This window comes from Condylostylus longicornis, unplaced genomic scaffold (assembly GCF_029603195.1).
Source record: "Condylostylus longicornis isolate FDR11 unplaced genomic scaffold, ASM2960319v2 ptg000004l, whole genome shotgun sequence".
NCBI classification, from domain to species: Eukaryota; Metazoa; Arthropoda; class Insecta; order Diptera; family Dolichopodidae; genus Condylostylus; species Condylostylus longicornis.
This window is the reverse complement of record NW_026577973.1, coordinates 16,495,680-16,514,214: the sequence shown is the minus strand read 5'-3', so window position 1 is coordinate 16,514,214 and position 18,535 is coordinate 16,495,680. Positions and strand designations below refer to the sequence as shown.

The window sequence follows — 18,535 nt, the reverse complement described above, 5'->3', positions numbered from 1 at the left end:
ATTAAAATTGTTTAACGATTTATTCTAAATATTAAAGTAGCACTTTTCCTTTCAACAAGTAAAACTACTGCTGTTAAAAACAATCTATTACATTGTTTAAAATACTTTCAATTGATATTATACCAAAATACTCCAACTGATTGCATACATTTGGGATTAGACAAAAAAAAAAGCGAAGTTAACATAATAGTTGAATGCAAGGGTTAATTGCGTGAGTTAAGAAAAATAATTATGTTTTTGATGTTTTGGCATTATGGTTTATGATGGATGATGATCGTTAGCTTTCTGTTTTTATGTAAATTTGGAAAAGCTTGGAATTTTAGATATGTAAGGTGCAGAAATTTCGAATTTTACAAGTTTCGAAAGACGATAACGTAAAAGGGCATGGAGGTGGAAAATAATTTTCTTTCAATGAAGATTTTAGAGGCAAACAATTTACGGTAACAGAAAAGCAAATACTGAAGATTGAAATGTTATTACTATTCTAATAGGTGCATATATTGTAAACAAATTTATATAATTTTATTTTCTTGTGTGCACTGGTGGAATAATTCTGTAAGTTGTCCATAAATAACATAACTTTAATTTTGTAGAGCACCGCAATTCTTATGTTGAGAAACTGATTTATAACCAAATCTCTCAATTCGAATGTACTCACGGAACTTAGTGATCAAAACTTTCAGCACATTTACTAAATTATTCGAAATGTCGATAATCGCCTAAATCAAAACAATTTAATCCAGTCGATTAAAGTCTCACATAATGTAATAGTTTTCAACAAATTTTTTCTTAAATATTTAAGGTTTGCATTAATAAAAGTTTTAAATTTCATTTCTTTCGAACAAGTATAAGAGTTTTTGTTTTTTTTTTACTATGGTCATATTATAGTAAAAGCTCATTTTGAGTCTAACATACTGGACAAAACCAGTTAGCAAATGAACCGAATTTTTAATAGGTAAATTTTGTCTTGCGTTTACCGTCAGTGTATTTTTCTTTTGCATAATATTTTAATGAAAGCGAATAATAACTTAAAACACGTTTCTAAGTTATATCATTTTCAACTGAAAATCAGTGCATATACATTCAAACATACATATTTGCATATGTTTACACTTGTTTTATAATATACATATATTAATGTAAATATATAAATTACTAGCATATATTCGAAATACATAAACAAAATTCAATTACATATATTAGAAAATAGTATGAAATAATTTCCTAGGTCGTTAAAGTTTGCAGATCTTTGTGTTTTACATTAGACAATAAGAAAATGTGTGAATAAAACAAATAGAAAAAAAACAAGCATAAAAGAAAAAACCAAAATAAAATTTTACACGTGATTTAAGTTTTAATTTTATCACAAGGGAAAAATGCCGAAAAGTAAAATACAAAAAAAAAAAAACAAGAAACTAAAATAAATCATTTAATACAAACACAATCGCAAAATACCCACATTGTCTATTCTGTTAGTGTATTATTAGGAAAGGAAACTTGAATTTTTGAAATTTTAGCAATCAAGGTACCCCCACAACGAGGGAACCTGAGGTGAAAAGTGGAAAACTCTGAATTGGCGACGTGTAATTTTTTTATTCTTCTCTCTTTTATTAATTTTTATTCAATGATATTTTAGCAAGATTTTGCATGTATACCAACATATATGTATACATACTTATACATTGTACACAATACAAAAAAAATAAAAAAAATAATGTTCAATGTTGATATTTAAATAAACTTTAATTTTCTAGATTTTTCAGAATACTACAATATTAAGTGATGGCATTCTTACATACATCAATAAATAAGACTTGGACATTAAAAGAGCAAGAGGAAAAATGTGAGAAAAACACCAGTAAATTTGAGAAATTTTTTTATTCTCATCGAAATGTTTAATTCTTCTATAACTTCATTCCCCTGAGAAAAAAAAAAACTGTTTAATCAAAATTTGATCGTTGGTGTGTAACAATAATTTCAAAAATATTTTTTAAAAGTATTAAAAATTATTCATGATTTCGTACATTTTATACATGATTTATAAGTACGTATTCACATATCTATATTGTTAAATAAGAATGTGCAATTTAAATGTCCCGGTTAATAATATGGCAATGTCACGATTTGAATGAATGAAGTCATTCTACGTTAGGAACAAAGCATTTAAGCATTTTTTCTATTGAAAATATGTGTTTATATACCCACATCCATACTTATACCTTGTACCCAAAATAAGCCAATAATTATTGGCGCTTTGCCATAACCAAATTAATTTTGTAATAATTTTGTAATTGTACTGCAAATATACAAAGTATAATAGTATTCATTCGGTGGGTGTATAACAAGTCTCTACTTTACTATAATAAATAGCTATGTATATTATTAAAAATGTGCTAAACTTTAGTCTAGTCTTTGATTTTAATTATTATTTTGGCCATTAGTTTTTTGAATATTTAAGTATGCCGGATCAAAACACTAAACTACGATTATTTATTCTTTATGAATTTATAAGGAAAAACTCATACCTTTAACTTAAACTTAAATTTTGATCCAAGTTGATGTGGTCAAATACAGTGTTTATTACAATGAACCACAGTTTCATTTGGGAGTTACCCAACTTTCAATGTATACTTTCAATGCTTATTCAATATTGAATAGGCAAACTAATTTTTAAAATTGAGCTTAACGTAGATCCTATATGCAAAATTTATTGTGCCAATGTGATTAATTATTTCAAATTATTCATTTGTCTTAAATTTCCAAAAAAAAATCCTAATTAGCATTCGACGCGCCGTCTTTATTAATTTTTGATGCTAAACAAAAAATTTCTTATTGTTAATCATTTATTAAGAATTTGAAAGAAATTTTATGATAGAAAGTTGATTTTTTTTCATATTTAAATTTCCAAATGTTTTTTTTTTTCTATCCATTTGTTTTAATTAGGTTACGAGTTTTAAGTTTAATCAATTCATTTTTAAGTATAAAATATTCAAAAAAATTTTAAATACCTTTATAACTTTTAAAGTGTTCGAATAAGATTCCAAAATTTAAAAAAAATTCAATAAGTTAAACAAAATTTATTAGAGCATACTCGTACCAATGCTATGTGGTATGGACATTTAAAATTATTTAAGTGAAAATTGAAATTTTTATAAAATAATTTTTGGAAAGAATTTCATTGCTTTTTAAAATTTAATTAAATTTAATTAAATTTAATTAATTTTTAATTAAATTTTAATAAAAAGGTATTACCTATATGTTTTGTTAATACCTTTCTTATTTTAATTTCAAAATTGCACGGATAAGTAATTTGTATAAGTATACAAAAGAACATGTATATAAGTTGGTCAATTAAAATGAAAAATTTTATAACAGGAGATTTGTATGTGTTTGTTTAGTGCACACATACCCATTAATCATCTAGTATTTTTGGATAGTGATGATTAAATTGATCAAGTTTTTCTGAATTTTTTCAATTTATGACGATTAAATGGTTCCAATTTTTTTTTTATTTTTATTATTATTATTAAAATTTTTTCTCCACATTTCTTGAATATTGCGCGTAATTTATTTACGATTTTACCAACCATATTGCATACAAAAAGATAGATTATGAAGGGAGATGCTGTGATAGCACCAAATGTTACATGTCGAGTTTTCGGTACAAACGCACTTCTCTGTGTCTGTGTTCGCACGCGTGAATCGAAGATAGGCTAATACGAGTACATCAACATTTAGGAAGTGTCATTCCTTTCGAAATGAACCATTTTACTGGGCCAATATTATATTTTTGACATTTTTTTAAAAAATATTCAACAAATTTTATATACGAGCTTCGTTTGACAATACGAGAAACTATCTAACATTTGGAAAAAATTAGTTTTCAGTAACTCTCCGAGAGTAACTTTACTCCGGGTCAAATTTACATTATAAAAAGAAATAAACAAATAATTCCTCTGAAAACTATTAATAAAATTTATTGTTCTAAAACAATGAACTAATCAATTTTTTGGGCTTGGAAACCAAACTGGGGGCCGATTTTAAATTCCTTACCATATCTAAAGAACTAATTGACCAAATTTCTTGATATTTAATATTTGATTTCTTTTTGCTACCGCAACTATCTAACGAAATTTCCCAGAAGTTCGAATGACATAAAGTTACCCTCTACTAAGATCTAATATTACATTTTTCTAGGTTGACTCAATGCTTTTTAGCCTCCTTAAGAGAAGGGTTTAAAGCATATTTTCATAATCTTTTAGGGTATTTTCTTACAAATAATCTACGGTTCAATTGATAGAATCTGTGAAATTTAAAAAAATCATAAATTTATTACTACTGTAAGAGATTTTAGACAAGTTTTTTTTTTAAATCAACTTAGCAGAATTTGAAATACACAAATATACAGCCTGACATATACAAAATGTGTATTTAATACAAAAAGTTTAATTTCCGTCGAAATGTGAAATCTGGTCTAAAAACAATACCTTCCTTGTTCTATGTAATGTTGTTAGTTAAAAAAAAGAATATAAAGGGTAACAGTTAATTTTTATTCATTTTGTGGATGCCAAAATATTTTAAAACTTTTCATTATGTGCTTAAACCTTTAACAATAATTATGACTAGTTTTAATTCACAAATACTTAGTGCAACACAGGAAAATTTTGTTTATTTTATTAAGTGAGTTTATAATATGAGTGCATAAATATACTTATATACAATTATACATATTAAGAAAAGACGTAAAAATAAATTAAATTTTATAAATTCATCAGAACAATTTCAAATTTTTTTTTAAGAACACCATCGCCTTTACATCATAATTAAGAGCATTTTAATTCTTCTCACTACAACTTGTTTTTAATTTATAAAAAGCAATACAGATTTTTTTTTATTTTGTAGAAAAATCTATTCATTTTGCTTTATGCTATCTTAGTTTTTATACATACAAGTAGCAAAATAATATTTTGAATACTTTTTTCTAGTAATTTTCCAGAATTTATAATCAAATCATAAACATAGTTCGAATTTTGTTGACAAGCTTTTTTATAGTATTCCTCTATTTATATTTTTTTTTCTTAATTTTCTAGGTATTTAAGTTTATTTATTTTTTCAAAACTCCAATCTACGAATTCCACAAGTACATACATACATGTGTCTTTTTTTTATGAAAATATCACACAAAAACATAGATTCATTGTTATAAACAAAAGATTAATTTTGGCAGAACAAGAAAGAAAACAAAAACAAAACAAAACTTCAAAATAGTTATGACTAATAAATTTTATTTAAAAATATTAAATTTGTTTGACCTTATTTTCTATTTGTTTTATTTTAATGATAATTTAATACTCTTAATGACGTAAAAAAATTTTGTTGGTTATGGTCAGTTCCTATGTCTAAACGTACAATGTTTTGTATTACTATTACAAAAACATACAATAAGAAGAACTACATAGAACAGAAATTTATTTGAAAATAAGAAAATTGTAACAGAAAAATGTGTTTTTGAAACGACTAATAAATTTGAGGAGAATTAATCGGTTTGATTCTAAGTTTAAATTATTTTTAAAACAGCAGTCTTTTAAAGGTATTTCACACTACACGTGCAACTAATTAAATTTTAATTCTAGTCAATAAAATTGCTATTATGTTTTAATCAATTTTTTTTTATGTCTGGATTTTTGATATTTTTATTTTTCGCACTTCTTTCGAATTGTATGAAATTTTTTTTAAAAAGTAATTGGCAACGACTGATGTGTGGATTCAAATAAATATTACATATAAATTCAAAATTTTCTCCATTTTTCTTTAGATTTAAGAACCAAAGACTTGAATTTTCGATCCTTTAATATATACACAAAATATTCGCTGTTATGTTTACCAGTATTCCATGTACATAAGTATTTTCCTTTTAAGTTCTGATTCTGTTAATAAAATTTTTTTTTTAACTTTCGTAAAAAATTTCTTGAAATTTAACCAGATTTTTGAGCTCATTTCTCAAAAAATTTTGTTAGTGAAAATTTTTGATTCTCATTTCCGATACAGGACTGCACACACAAACAAACAGACAACAGCGAAATACAAATGCAAAATTTTACTGGCAAATTATATTGCCATCATTATAACCTCGCTTATTGTATGAAATTCGATTGGTAAAAATCGTTTGGATGTACATACATAGGTTAAATTTGTTTCATTTTGTGTATCTTTATTTCAGAAATATTCAGTTATTTTAATAAAATTTATAATCTAGAAATGAAAATAAATAGAACTAAACTGAAAAATAAATAATGTGAGAAGAAGCTCTAAATATGAATGGAAGAATGAAAATCAAAAAAGAAAAAAATTAATATGAAAATTAGAATTTGTGCAATCATTTTACACTTATACAAATCAGTCTTGCGAATTGCAATGATGTCACACAATTTTTGCTAATAATAAAATAACAGAAAATTACATAAGGCATTGTATATAAAATATAAAGTGTGCATATGAATTTGTTTTCTTAAATATGTATGTACGTATCTAGTTAATGTACGTATTTTGTATAAACATACATAGGAAATTCCACATAGCACGTTTTATCATCACGTGCTTTAAAGAAATGAAGTTTCTTTACCTAATATAACATTGAAACAAAAACAAAAAAGAGAATTATAAGTAAATTTTAAGCGATTGCACACATACGTAGTAGCTATAGTTACATTTTTGTTAAAAATAGTTTTGTCAATGTACATACCTAAATTAGTAAATAAATAAACACAGAAAGAAAAAAAAAAGTATGTATAGTTAAAAAAAAAAACAAAAATATGCTGATACAAAATTACAAGTAGACGTACGAAATACATAAGCACGTCTCATATAATACTTTGTTTTTATTTACTGAAAGGTAAATATAAAATTAATAAATAATTATGATTCCGGTCGTATTTGAACTGAGTTTGACAAGTAAATAATTCTATTATGTACATATGTCCGAATTGACGAAAAGTACAATATGTGAAAATATTTTATGTCAATTTTGTAATATACAAAATTATCCGCGAAAAAATTTTTACTTTATTTTATGTTTTAATTAGAAAAGTAAAATTTATACTGAACTTAATTAAAAACTATTGATTGCACCAATTCCATTATTTTTCAGAATAAAAAACGAACTTTTCAACATTTTACTAATTTAGAGTTTAGAACTCTCTATGTTGTATACAATGAAATACAACACGTAGCTAAGTTTTGAAGCAATCTGTTCTAATTATTACACCCTGCGTTTTAGCACTTATAATTGGAAAAATATATTTCGAAAAATTCGCGCTTCTCAATAGTTTGCTCAAATTAAAAATCGTAAGTTAATAAGGGCGAAATATAAATGTGATTTAAATTTTATATTTTTATAGTGTTTTTTTGAAATACATATCTCAAATTAGAAATACCACCTTTCAGTTAAATTGGCCACAATAGTTACAATATGCTTGTAAACATATTTAAGTTTTACGTTAAGTTTTTAGAATTTCAGTTTTGAACAGAAAAATTAAATAAAATCTAGTCTAATGATGTGACTTAAAATTTTTATATGCAATTACTCGTAACTAGTTTTAAAAATTAAAACTATATACTTAATTGACTAGAATTTCATCTTAAATAATAGCTTAACATTGCATAGATTAAGGCGTTATTATCCTAGCGGTTATAGCTGACAGAATAAGTACTTTTGCTACGATTAGCAAAAATTTTTTTATTAATAAATTCTTATTACTTATATAAAAATATAAAATAAATAAAATGAATTTTATAATTTTCTTAATTAATAAAAAAACTTAATATTCCAAGTGGGGATTATATATTCATTTTATAAAGTTTATGCAAGTTGTTTGCAACTAATTTAATATTCAAATTAATTAAATTAATAAAATTTTATATTATTATTTTAACCGACCATATTGCAAGATAAAGGAGATTTTGTTATACAATCTAATTCCACATTCCGTGTTTTTAACTTCATGATTGCGAAACGTAAATAAACTTAGCTTAAATATTTATATACAAAATATCGGTCTGTCGATTCGCCTCTATGTGTACACTTACGTGTCTACTATTTCGATTGAACTCATTTTAATGAAAATTTATATCTAAATTTATATTGGAAATAAGATGAATTTGCATAAGTATGTACGTGTCAATTTTACATTTTCAAAACTTTATAATTGATCTAAATTTTCTCTGAATGTTATACCATAAATTTTAGTTTATCAAAGATTTCTAAGAAATCCTGTAACAGATCTTTAACTTTTACTAAATATACCGCAAGAAAATAAAAGAAAATAGTCTTTAAATTTTAATAATTTTTATGGTTGAATTCTTTGATTATATGATGGAATTTTTGAAAGCTTGTGTCTAATCATGTAAATATGTAACTTTTTAAATAATTGCTTTTCAAAATCGAGAGTTAATGCTGTTTTAGTTTTTAAAAATAAAGCCAGAAAACATACGTCAATGCAAAACAAGTTAATAAATTGTAATTAAACTAGTATTTTACCAACAAAAATTATTTAAAATTGTTACATATACTTATTTAATATGCTTTTGCGAATAAGTTTTTATTACAAAACTTGATAAATTAAAATAAAATTCAAATAAATAATATTTTTTATTCTAATAAGTAAGTAAGTATAGTATATATACGTATTTGTCTTACACATTAAATGTATTAAAAATATAAAAAATCGTAATAGATTATTGAATATTTTAAAGTAATTAATATTTATACATATTTTAATATTAATTATCTCTATATATATACACATTATATTAAAATTATTATTTTTCACTTTATTAACCTTTTGAATATACAAAAAAAACTTGTTACTTTTGAAAAGCAATTTTTTTCTGTTTGAATTGAATTTTTGTTTTCCTTCATTAAATTTAGCCATTTATAAATTATTTAATTTACATTTAACACTAAAATACTTATATAAATATAATACAGGTATGTATATATATATATGTGACTGTGTGTATATGTAAACATTAACAATATTTGCTTCTATTGGCCTTATGACGTTTGCGAAAAAATTCTAAACTTGAATTTATTTTCTACATAACTATACTCGTACGTCTATAAAAATACTTACTTATTTGTTTTTATTAATTATTTCACTTACAATTAAAAAACAAACTTTTTTTTTATTTAATAAAAAAATCTATATAATAACAGTATATGTGTTTTGGGAAATCAAAATAAAAATTGAGTGATGTTTAGCATGACGTTAACTTAAAACAAAACAGAATAACGTAAATAATAACAATAACCGTTAATAATAATGATAGCGCTTTGGAAAAAAAATCTGTTATTTGTTAAACTAAAAACAAAAAAAAAAACACTCCGATAAGCGATTTATTAAAAATTATTGACCGCGAAAATGTGAACGATTTTAAAAGTTTTAATTCGGAGTAAGAAAATTGCTGATTTTCACAGAAAAAACGCAACTTTGAATACATTTACATAAAATTATATACATATATGTATATAAAAACTTAGGTATATATAATATGTATATGTGTGTGTTTACATGTTATGTATTAATATATCAAATATCCTATGTAAGAAAGGAAATATACGTAACTAGTTACTTTATATCTTTTTTATTGAATTTCCAAAAAAAAGCATTTATAATTTATACTTTACACGTGCATTGGAAATTTTTAGGCTAAAGAATCTTTTACAAAACAAATCATACCTATAACATTGCACCTAAACTTTGTGAATGAATTATCGTAAAGGAAGATTTCATCATTCAAATCCAAAATTTGTGTTAGTTCATTAGATCCCATTAACCTTAGCTTATACAACAAGAATGTCGCTAAAAAACACTAACATTTTTCTATATACATACCTAGTTGTTGAGAAAACGTTACTGTAATTTTATACGCCTATCCTCAATCCAATAAAAAGTTTTTATTAAAAATTTTCGGTATATCACAAATTCATTGCTTTGAAATAAAAAATTTGAATTAAATTCAAGTAATTATTTGAAATGCATTATTCTTAGAATTAATTTTTTATATACAAAAATCAATGTATAGAAATTTCTATATCACACTTAAATAAGAAAATCTTTACAAATCGTATATACGAGTATTTAAAATTTTACATAAAATCACTAATAGTTGAGCAACTCATTATCTAAAAGCAAAACTGAACAATTGCTTGAACAGATACAATACTTATTTAAATTAGCTCATTTAGATATAATTTACCGTATTCAATAATTTTTAGCATTTTTTTAAAAATATTTTGAAAAATATATCCTCCTTTTGCCTCAAATTATAATGCCGTAATTGCCTAAAAATACAAATGTTCTACAACTCATTTTGCTAATTTTACAAGCCCTAGAAAAGTAAAAAATTTGTGATATTTAATTAACTTAACCATTATTTTAAAGAGTAAGTTTTCTTTGTTTAAAATTTCTAATTTGATTTTAATTTTATAAACAATTAAGCAAATTCTGTTGTATCTCCATCCGCTTCTGGCTTATCACCCATTAAATCAAACAAAATTTCAATTTTTAGTTAGATTATTGTTTTTCCAAAATTATTTCTTTTATTTACCTATATTAAGAACGTAAAATAAACACAGAAAACATTATTACTTTAATTGAAAATTACGATTAAATTTTTTAAATCACATCTATAACATTTGTTTTTATTTTTTCTATTGTCACTCCTTAATTTATGCAATAAGTTTTTCATAAATAAATAAAGCTTGTTGTTTTCACTTCTTCATCTTTACCTTATAAATATGAAAAATTAAAAAAGAAGCCTCATTATTCAGAATGTGTTAGTTTTTCACTCAAATTATCAAAAAGAAACGTACTATTTTACATGATATTAAAATTTTTATCAACCGCATTAAAAACTATAGGGGAAATATAGGCAACAGGCCGATTTGTCATTTTTTTAAATTATTTTCAGAGTATTTCAAACGGAGTATTTAAATAGAAGTTTATAGAATTTAAAATTAGTTTTTTAAGGGTGTTTTCACAATCTTGTGCAATACTTTCGGCAAACTAATAAGAATAAATTAATTGGGCTTTCTTGATAATATTCAGAAAATACCCATAGCAATTTTCTATAAGCTGGCTGACTCAGATTCATTTTATGGGACGTGAATAAGTAAAACGTTTTAAGTTTTTTTCCTATTTAAGTAGATACCTACAAAAATACATAATCAAAAACCCTATTGCAACAAAAACAATTTCTGAATCAGAGTTTTTTTTCTACCAAAGTCATTTAATGCTTTTATAAGCAAAATGATAATATACTTTTTACTCTTTCCTTTGTGTCGTCTGTTGTACTTTAATTAGGTCAAAAATGATTGTATTTTAATATCTGAGTGATAGATAAACAATTTTTAATTTATATTTTTATCAGATTATCCCGAATTTATTTATGAAATTTGAATAAACTCCACGTCAACGTAATTTTTGGTTTTTGTTTCAGAATTAATTTTTGATTTCCGGATGTCTAGAACATACATTTCAAATATGTACTTATAAGAATGCTTATGTTCTAAATTGTATCTGAATTAAAATCATTTGTTATTGAAATTTTAATAAAATGAAATAATAAAGATGATGAAAAGGGAAATAGGACTAAACTAAAAAAAGAAAGAAAAAAAAAGCTTGAATATTTTACAATTCAGCATTTTACTGAAGCAGTGTCATTCTTTGTTTACACTTTTAGTGATAATCTTGTGTCACATTTTAATTAAATTTTATTTTTTTTTATGAATGCTTATTGTACATACATAGATACTTATGTACTTTAAACAAATAACTAAAATTATTTATTATTTCTTTGTGCAATAATGTCAATCATTTTAAGTGTCAATATTATTCTGAAATAAAAAAAATATTATGAATTATTGTTTTTACAATAGTTTCTGTTTGCTAAGTGTTAAGAACAAAATACCCACTTTCGATTTTCTTAAAAGACCGAATTACAATATTCAATTTTAAGGATAATATCAAGTTTTCAGAATTTGGATTAACATCTGTTTTTTTTTATTAAATATTGAATAAATTATTTATTTCATATTTGGCTTAGGTTTAGGTATACTTTCGAATCTTTTTTTAAGATGTGTTTTTCTCAATTCAGTTTGATTTCTTAAAATTGTTACACAATTGTACGAGTATTTGAATATGAATAATTCATAACACTTTAATTTTGTGGTTTCTGAAGTTAAGATGTTTTCTCTTATGACCACAGAACTATTATAATCATATAATGTTTGAATATTTGGGTTTTAGTAACTTAAGTAATGCAGTCCAATAAAATTCGTATTAATTGTAATTGGTGTGCGTTTTGACGCACGTTTTTTTTATAAAAATGTGTATGATTATTATGTAAGGTGACACATTAAGTATTAGGCAGTTTTTAATTTAAATATTTCTTGAATTAATTTTTTTTTAATATAACGCTGATTGTGTATTTTTAATTAGTTTTAATTTCAACTGCTTCAACGATGTTATTCTTAGAATGGAGATTTTGTATGCATTTTTGTACTTAAAATATTTTACAAATTTTTGGAATACAAAAAAAGGATTATATTCACGATTAGGATTTATAATTGCATAGATTCATGCTTAATTCACGATTAAACAAACACCTTAGTAATTATTAGGCAATATTTTTTTAAATTTTTATGTACCTTATTAATGAGAATTGCTTATAAATTATCTTTATTGCTTAAAATAGAAAAAAATCCTCATAATTTTATTGTTTTTGAATTAATTCACATAGTTGACATTAAGTTCATATTAGGGTTTTGAAATTAATTTAAGAAAAAGCGCTGTAAATACTTAAGTATAATTACTTTTAAATTTACATATCAAAACATTTACGTTTATAAATTCTAATAAAGTAAATGTAATGAACTTCATAAATTACATGCAAATAAAATTGTAAGAGTAATTGTAATTAAGAAATTCAATCAAAAATGAAGGGAATAGAATTTTTTATTTTTGATGTTTTTCTAGTTATATAGAAAACTATCACAAATGATAGATTTAGTTATATTGTTCTTGATCGCTTACCGTCGGTAAATTCACAAAATTTCGTAATTAAATTTAATAGTATTATTTTAAACAAAAATTTATTAGCAATATTAAATGAGAAAATATTAATGAGAAAATAAGTCGACAGGAAAAAATTACAATGAAAATTAACTAATTTAAAGATTTCTGCAACAATCTCATATTATAGAAACTAAAGTCTCAGTAAGACGGCCACTATAAATCTGAATAACAATGCATAATTTTTTCATAAATAAAGAAAACTTGAAAATTTAATATAGGCATCTAAATATAAATCAAATTAATCTTGTAATAATTTTATCACAAACTACTGGTGTGTATTTCGTAAAAACCATAAGTAGTCTAAGATTACTTAAAGAAACAAATTTCGGAAGGAATACTTATCCAAAAATATTTTAAATTTAAATTCTGAAGAATTTTCAAATTTTATTAATAAGAGCATAAAGCATCAAAAACTCAGGCTGTACAGATTAATTTTTATAAGAAATGTAAGCAATGGTTAAAAATTATAACGATTTTTTTTGCTGTGCTCATAACAAGAAAATTAATAAACATTTTTTCTCATTTTAGGTCAGAATTAATTGTGAGTTTAGAAACGGAAAAAAAACTAGGTGAAATAAGTGCTAAAATGATTTCCGTTTATTATGTAGTCTTATTAACTAACTTTTTTAGTCAAAATAATTTTTTAAGTATAAATGCGAAATACAAATTGGGAACTTAATTTAATTGGGGAGAAGGAATCATTTAATTATTTAAAAATTATTACTATTTTTTTAATTTATGTTCAAGTATAAAGAAAATGCCAATCAAATATAGAATTAAATTTGACTAAATGATCATTTCAATATGTATTGAAATGATCTTCAAATTTAAAGGTATTCCCAAATTTTATTGACCTAAAGTTAATCTAGGAGTAAATAATATTCTTGAGTTATTCAGAAGGCAATGTTATGAATTCAAACAATGTTATGAATAAAATTGAATTTAATTAAAAAACTACTTTAATGAAATTAGTTTAATAACATAAAAATATCTCATCTAAATCTATTTTAATTTGAAATTTCTATAAATTATGATTTTTAATGCTTGTTTTTGTACAGACACATATCAAGCTATGGCAGAAGGTAAGTACATGTGTACCTACATATATGTAAATAAATTTTTGACATATAATTTAGATTGAATTTGAATACATACATATAATTGGTTATACGTAAAGGCGAGATGATTTCCTTATTAAATAGGATATAATTAATTGCATTATAGTTATAGGTACGCTTAAAATTGAAATATAATTTGGATTGAAATTTTGGTAATTAAAAAACATACAGGAGAATACATAAGAACATACTTACATCTGTACACAATAATATGTAAGCATAAACAATTTTTCTAAAATATTTGAGTGCCTTTACCGTTTTTCTTTTATTGAGATTTTTTATAAATTGTAAATTTTACCCTACACAACATATTTAAATGTTATTTATTTGTTTATTAAAGTTTTTAAATTTGTACTTACATATGCATACCGAATACCTTTAAATAATAATTTTAGTTTCACTAGAAATTTTTTAATTTAAATTTTTCATCTTATTAATCTTGTTTTAAACAAGATTATAAAAAATCTTTATCATTCATAATATTAAGTACATATTATTAATAGTGACAGTAAATAATTGTTACTTATACAATAATATTAAATAAACAATAAAGAAATTATATAGACTATAGCTAAATACATACATACATAAAAAAGTTGATCATTTCATTAAACGATATCGTTAGACTATTTCAAATTTATTTCTAGTCATGTATGAGTAAGTAATTATTTATGTATATTCACAAAGTGTATTGTCAAAAATTATGTCTGGTCAAGGTAGTATTATAAATGTCAAAAAGAAAGCTTTTAAACACTTAATTTGTAACATTTATAAATACATTATACGAGTACACAAAATACAGTAATAAATAAATCTACCGCATACATATGTATTTATATATAAATTCAATATGGATGATCATTTTTCAATGTGTGAGTATTTAAACGATCTTGATATGAAATGATCAGGCACGCAGGCAGAGTAAAGAGCCAAAATAAAAAAAAATTTTGTTTCTCTTTGTAGTAAAGTCTCTTCCTATAGCAACACCATTGTATACTAATTTTATATTAGTATATTTTGCTTACATTATTGTATAGATACATAATATATGTACCTACATACATATTATAAATTGTTCAATTAAATGGGGTTTAAGTATACAAGTTCAATGTAATGAAAATAAAAATAATAATTATGATATAAGAAGCTACTTATGTACTTGGCTAATTGTGATGTTGATTTTATCAAAATTAATATTTTATAATACAGATTGAATTTGAGAAGTTTATTTCTATAAAAAAAAGTTTTGTATTGGCTTCTATTGCTCATATGTGGTGTTTGACAATTTTTATTCAAAATATTTACATATACAAAAATTTATAATACTTAGTACATATACACAGTTTTTATTAAGCACCTATAATAATATTTAGTTTTTTGTAATATATGTATGGGTTAACATACATACATATGTATGTATAATATTAGTATAGTTTTAAAAATTTAAAAATATAAAAATAAATTATACTGTTCCAAGCTCATATAAATGTAATCGACTTTTACTCCATACCCAATTATATGGACACCTAAGTATTAAGTATAAGCTAGAATGTAAAGTTTTTTCAAATTATTATCATTGATCAGAAAGGAAAATACAAAATTAAAATTGAATTAAATATGTGAATTTGTATGTACATATGTCCATAAATAATTTGCACAAAAATTATTTTTATAAAACTACTATGTTTAATGTACACATATACATATGAATGTATAATGTAAATATATACTTTTTTCTTCCTTTTTTGTTTTATTAATTTAATTCTATTTTATATAAAATATTTTATAGTTCCCTCTATAATTATATTCATCATTAATAGCGTACAAACTTATGCAAAGTTGGCTTTAATTTCATATATGAGTATGTATTATATATAACAAATATATATTGTATATATTGGGTAAAATTCGCACACATCTCCATACATGTGTATATATATATTTTTGATTTTCTTGAATATTTTATGGCGCAGTTTGAAAATTAATTTTTTCGCTCTTTCTTCTCTTTATATTATTTTTTTTTTTGACTCGATCACCAGATATCTTTCTCTTATTTTTTTCTTTTTATGTACTTTTATATACATACTTAGCATTTTTCTTTTTTAAATATTATTTAGTTCATTATAATTTATTTATTAAATTTTTATGAATACTTTTAATAAAAAGTGAATAATTATTTTTTAATTATTTTTATATACATAGGTAATATTAAATTAAATAATAACATTAAAACACTTTTGATGACACTTGTTACGTAAGTGTCATTCTATTGTAAATATTTTCTTTTTTATCAATGACACTATTTTTTTTTTCCTTCTTATATCTTACACTCATATATTTGAATATATAACAGTATATTAAAATATTTAGAGTGGCCAGATTATAAAATATTTAATGTGGAAATTGATTTGAATAGAATATTTTGCTAAATTTAATTTTTTTTACACTCTCAAATTTTCATAATTATAATTTTTATTAATGACAATCATTAAGAATATAATTAAAATTTTATACAAAATATATACAGATATAAATATGTATTTAAATATACATAGAATTTTTAGAAAGACGGATTTTTAAGATAATTAAAACTATTTAATAAATTGGCGCGAAATTTCTTAAAATTTCGTATAACTTAATACAAATGATATCAGTATTTTTATAACCTTTACTTAAACAAACTTGTCAAGATGTCAATACTGATCTGAATAATATATTGAAATTATATATAATCGCGCCATTTTTTAATTTCCTTATTTTTGATTATTAAATTATTAGAACTAACCAATTATAATCAATAAGAAAAAATTTAATTTAATGTGTTGTTGATATTTTTAGATAATAACTATTTGTTGACATTCTGATTTTGCAAAATGACAAAAAAATATATTTTAATAAATAAATAAAAAAAAATTTGCATAGAATATTTTAAGAAGCTCAAATATTAACAAAATAAATATATGTATTTTATATATACACGTATAACTGTTATATTTTATATTATTTATTAAAAATGATCAAGGAAAAACACAAAAACAGTATAAAATTAAAAACATAAATGAAATAATAACACTGTGATAACAATTGTAAATAAATATTTCGTGTTTACTATACCTACATTATAAAATTGCAATAAAATTTATTTTGAACAATCGGTTCAAAATTATATTTTAATTTTTATTTGATTTTATAAAGAATTTTTATAAAATTCTTTTATAATTTCACTTTATGTTTTGTTTTTTTTTTCATATACAATTTTAAATTTTTTAATTGATATTTCTTATGGCCACATTTTTTTTTATACAACAAGAAATACTACATATCACGTTTTATTATTTAAGACGCAAATTAAAGTTTTTTTTTTATTATTATTATTTTGTTTCTTATATGTATATTCACATACATATATAAATTATATCTATATATACAAAATTTTTTTTTGCTGTTTTAATTTAGCAAAATGTCAGAATTATTATTTCTTTTTCCAAATTACACATAAGTGTATAGTTTTCAACAATATTTTTTTAAAATTTTTTTAATATAACCTCACATTTAATATATGCACTAGCTTTGAATATTTTATATTCTGAATATTTAAATAAAAATTGTTACTAAAATTTTTTAATAGTTTGTTTATATTTTTGTATGTTGAAAGCAAAAAAAAAAAATAGGTACTAATTTTAATTCTCTATTTTTTAAAATTAAATTTGTTTATATTTTAAATTCATTTTGTAATTTTTATATTATTTATAAATTTCTTAATATTATTTAATTCGCACTTGAAATAAAAAGTTAAAATGTAATTATTTTTTCAATTGAGAACAAAAATAAAAGATGAATTTATTTTTGTAGATAAAAATACGGTATATAACAAAATAAATCGCAGCGCAACCTCGTGGTTAAATTTAAAAAATAATCTGTTACGAAAATACTTGCTTTCTAGCCGGATGTGTGCATACAACTAAACTAAAAAAGATTTTGAAAATTTTTTTTACAAAATTCATTCGGTCGATTTAATTTTCTGCTTTTTCATTTTTTGCTTCTCTTTTTTTTTTTTGCTTTTTTGCTCAAAAGAATCTTAAAATAAGCATACGAACAAGAAGGCAACAAATACAATAACAAAATTTATATTATAACGCAAATATACCTACTTATTTAAGTGAATATATTAAAAGCGTTTTTGATTTACTTTTCATCTACAACAATTTTATAAAAAAAAACCAAGTCTGGAAAAAATTAACGAACGAAATTTTTGCTAAAATGATTTTCTTTTTTCTTCTT

The 18,535-nt window shown here is 22.5% G+C and overlaps 1 protein-coding gene across 4 annotated transcripts in view; it reads right to left on the bottom strand.

Moving 5' to 3' along the window:
- LOC129607922 (forkhead box protein O) overlaps positions 1-17,562 on the bottom strand; it is a 114,670-nt gene extending 97,108 nt beyond the window's left edge. For 3 of the 4 annotated variants that reach the window (XM_055519185.1, XM_055519211.1, XM_055519202.1), the window contains exon 1: positions 17,373-17,562. The gene's annotated coding sequence lies outside the window, so the exon portion shown is untranslated. Of the gene's footprint in view, positions 1-16,180; positions 16,417-17,372 lie in introns of those variants that run through there. The other variant, XM_055519194.1, reaches the window with a different exon arrangement.
- Between the last annotated feature and the right edge of the window lie 973 nt (positions 17,563-18,535).